The 4,401-nt window shown below is 37.8% G+C and overlaps 1 long non-coding RNA gene across 1 annotated transcript; it reads left to right on the top strand.

The window, feature by feature from the left end:
* Positions 1-77: 77 nt before the first annotated feature.
* On the top strand, positions 78-3,535 carry LOC102154425. The gene is made up of 3 exons (XR_005362830.1): positions 78-187; positions 1,605-1,790; positions 3,185-3,535. It is a non-coding gene; the product is annotated as an uncharacterized LOC102154425 (long non-coding RNA).
* The last annotated feature ends 866 nt before the right edge of the window (positions 3,536-4,401 follow it).

Below are 4,401 nucleotides of genomic sequence, written 5' to 3'. Positions count from 1 at the left end.
AGTTTGTGTTCTTTCATTGTGGTCCCTTGATGGAGACTGTAGTCCAATTAAACTTCTGAGTTCTAGAATATCCTTAAAATAAACAAACTGTTTCCTTGCCTACTCCATAGACTTCACCTGAAATACAAGTACAATTGTAATTGTAGATTGACACATCATAGCCCATTAAGATGAAAAAGTGAGAGAGGTAAGACCCTTATTCTTATCCTGAAGGGTATTTCAGACTAGGAGAATCACCTAATTTGGGATTTTGTAAGGAAAGGAACATGGGCATCTCCTGCTTCATCAGTAGTAGAAAGCCTCATAGACTCATAGGCTCTTAGGTTAAAAAAATCCATGAAGTCATATAGTTCTTTTTCAAGCGCATACCCTGAGAAGTTGGAATGTCAACTGCAGCTCAAGGCACTTCTTCACAATAGTCTAGCAAGTTTTGTGCCAAGAAGCAAGGCAGAATCAGAATTGTGTGTCTTCATGCAGTTTTCTCCTCTAAAAAACAAGGGGGAAATGATAAAGTGGTATTGATTTGATTACTTTTGAATCTCACTGAAGTGATCCAACCAGAAAGGAACACAGTGTCACTTGCTTGGTTCAGAATTTCTTAACATGAAAAATGGGGGCTGGGGAATGGTGAGTAACTCTTGTGGTCCCACAGGGATCATTGTAATCAAGGAGAGCTCTGTACAGTGTCAGAAGGGTCTTTACATCCCCTCTAGCTCCCTGCAATATGCACTTGCAGAATTGGTTAAATGAGCCACCATATTCTGGTCAATATGAATAGGCTTGTAGGATGCTCAGTTTGATTTAATGGCCACCCATGGATACTTCTATACGCAGAAGTTCAGTCTGAATAAAGCCCTAAAAAATCAACTATTCCATTTGGCATTGTATTTTAATGTCCTCTTCAGAATTCTCCGTTATAGTAACATCTCTGCAATCAGTCTCGCATAAAAAGACCTGTTTATAATAAATTGGTCAGCCTCTTATGTGTCTAAATTTCCTGATGGGATAGAAAACTATAAGATTATTCCTTGTAGACAAGGCTGTAAGATTTTCAATATTACTAGTTGTATCTCTCCATTTGCCCAAATGATTTATTTCAGGCTTTATTTCTGTTTTGAGTCTTTGTTTTCATTTTATTTCATAATTGTCCTGAGGGAGGAGGAGGCAAATGGATTTTCCTTGTGAAATATAGGTCTCTGAGAGCCATTTAAGTGAGATATAGTTTATGAAGAACCCAGTAAGTGAAAAATAAAATTGTTCAGTCTTTTGTCATTCTTTCAATACAGAGACCTACATGATAGTTGTGAACTATAGTGCGCTGGACAGGAAATGGTGGTAGAGGTAGAAGTGTACCATTGATTTATGTGAATATTCTGAGGTGGAATAATCACATTGCCTTGTTAGTACATAATAATCACCCAGTGCACAAGACCCTAGACCTTTGGAATCACTCAAAGTTTTCATTAGAGAATCAGCAGTCTTTTAGTCTCACTATGGTGTACCTCAATGTTGAAATTGCATATTACAGGTTATGCTCCTGTAAATAAAGGACATTTTGTTATGCCCACACTCAGCTGTGTTTCCTACTGTGATTCCTTTACCAGACCCTGCTGTGACCTATTGCCAAATACAGTGCAATATTGGTGAGCCTTTTTTGCCTGAACTTGATGTCTGTCCAGAAGACAAAAACACTGATTAGGTAGAAGGAGGATGAAAGTCCTTCAGGAACAGAGTGACTCTGGACCTCAGCTATAAACTGCAGCTAATTCATAAATGTCAAGAGCCAAAAGGTGAGGACTAGTACATCCTGTCCTCAGGGATGCCTTCCCATCCATCTCTGGGAAACATGATTTCCTTATGAATTGAAGTTTAATGGGAAATGACCAAACATGACTGCTGAGCTTTAGCCAGCAGATTTATCTGTGGAGGCCACTCTGATTCAGCTTTATTTTATTTAATTTTATTTATTGTTTTTTTCTGATTCAGTTTTAAAAGAGAATCAATTCTGAGGCTTTCTTTTGCCTTTATTTCTCTTGGAGGGTTCTATCAGGGACTCAAGGATGGCTTACTTTCAGGAATACTGTTGGGGTTATTAAAGAGTAAGCAGTTTCCCTAGACCTTGTTCCCATTTCTCAGTGCTTCTTCTCTCTACTCAGAGTGCTCAGAATAACAATCTCTTTAATACATTCAAGACACACTGGTATTCTAAGTTATTGTGTAGATGAGGAAGCTTCTTGTCCTCCAAGAAATTTCTTTTCCATGGTCATTTATTGGCCTGTTGGTATAGAACTCTACTAGTGAAAGGTGACTTTTGAGGGGCTTTGATTATGAACCTTTTTGATGAGGTCAATAAATATTCGTAATGATATCAACAGTTTAGTTTCATTTATTGGAAGTCCCTTTATAAACATTCTCATGTTATCTATACTTGGCAGATAAGGAAACGAAGTTCAGTAACTTGGCAAAAGCCTCTTTGTTGACAGTAGTTGAGAGAAAGCTTTTGAGTTAGATAATCTTGGTTCTGCCACTTAATAGCTTCATGAGCTAGTTGTTATTATTCTTCATCTGGATTCAGGTTCGGTGTTGTTTCCATTTTACTGTACTACCAACCTCAAATCGTTATGTTACAAATTACCTAAATAGAAGGGTAATGTATTTTCTTAAATACTTAGCTCAGGCAGTGAATTTTAGACCTTGTTTTGCAAAGAATGGTAGAAATTATAACCAGTTTTCTTCAAAGCAAGAAAAGTTACTTGAAAGACAGGCAGTTGTTCTGCTGGTGTTTTCTGCTGGCTGGGGGTAAAAATCTTATCCTTTTACTCTACCAAAAGAGAAAGGCACTGCTTTATACCTTCTGTATGTGAGTCATAAGGGGGTAGTGATGTTTCTATTCAAGTCAACACTAGGCCTCCTGGGTGACTCAGTCATTTAAGCATCTGAGACTTGATTTAGGCTCAGGACATGATCTCAGAGTCATGGCATCAAGCCCCACATCGGACTCCATGATGGGCATGGAGCCTACTTAAGATTCTTTCTACCCCTCCCCTATGCACCATCTCTCTAAAAATAAGAGTCAACACTGTCTAGAAGAAGAGTTTGAAGATGACCATTTTAGACAATCATGCTTAACATGGAGCATGGGCTTTAGAATGATAAGCATTTTTCTCTTTTTGTTTTATGGCAGGTCTCTGATTAAAGGCCAGGAAAACTGTTGAATTGTGAAGTAAGCAAGGATTAAGAAATTGACTCTGACCAGTGTATCCAGCTGTACCTTAATGGACATATACACACTCAACATGCACATGCACACACACATGCAAAAACAAGCAAAACAAAGAGCAGTTGACTTTCAGTTCTATTCATTAAAAAGATCCGTTTATAATTGTACATGTGCAGAAGGGCTGCGAGACTGAAGTGATACCTGAGAGAGGCCTGGGAATATGTTTGCACCACATTACTTGGACTGCATGATAATTGAGAGCCATTGTGGCTGAACACTTTATGAGTTTGTTTAATTTGTCACAGTAAATAAAGCTTTTTTGATGCAAGTTAATTAGCTCGCTTGTGTTACTGCACATCAAATGTAATTAACAACCAACTGCCAGTGTGGGGTTGCCCTTGTGTAACATGGTAATGGGGGGAAAAACTTAACTGGGGCTGGAGTAAGTAAAAGATACACTGTTGAATCAATCACCTTCCTGCCTGCTTAAATTTGGATGGACTAGAATCTAAGGGACAATACTAGGACTCATAAAATATCAGCTCTTTAACAGGATTTCCTGAATATCTCGTGTATTATCCAGGCTCACATTTGCTGCCACGTTAATAAATTTGGCTAAGTAAAATTCCTTCTACTTCTCAAAGTTCACTTTCACCTTGATTGGCATTGCCTGTATATCCCCTCTGCTTGGATCTTCCATTTCCAGCCATTTACCTTTTTTAGCTTTGGCATTTTATCTACCCTGTGATAAGTGCTGCTCTAGCTAATGCAGAAGGAGGGCTATTAAATAATAACTGAGAAGGAATTTGTTTGAACAGATAGAAGAAGATAGTTGAAGAACTTATTCAAAGAGGGGGTCATTACTTCCAAATTCATAATGGTATTCTCCTTTAGTTTATATTTTGAGAAAGCATTCTGCCTTTTTCATTTTTTTTCCTAGGCAACATTAACACAAAGACATCAAAGAGCCTTGGTTTAACCCTATTTTTGATCATGTATCAAAAGAAAGGTGGAAAGGCAGAAACATCTTTAAAAGGACACAGTAATAGTTGAGATGCTCCAATTGTTTACTATTTGCTTTGTAAATATTCCCTGGGAAAAAAACAACAATATGGGTTAAGATGAAGTAAACTTACAAACGTATATAGTTTTACTGGAGTAAACTTTTCCCTCTTACCACC

This window comes from Canis lupus, chromosome 8 (genome assembly GCF_011100685.1).
Source record: "Canis lupus familiaris isolate Mischka breed German Shepherd chromosome 8, alternate assembly UU_Cfam_GSD_1.0, whole genome shotgun sequence".
NCBI lineage: Eukaryota > Metazoa > Chordata > Mammalia > Carnivora > Canidae > Canis > Canis lupus.
Note: the sequence above shows the minus strand (reverse complement) of the source record. Positions and strands in the feature narration are given on the sequence as shown.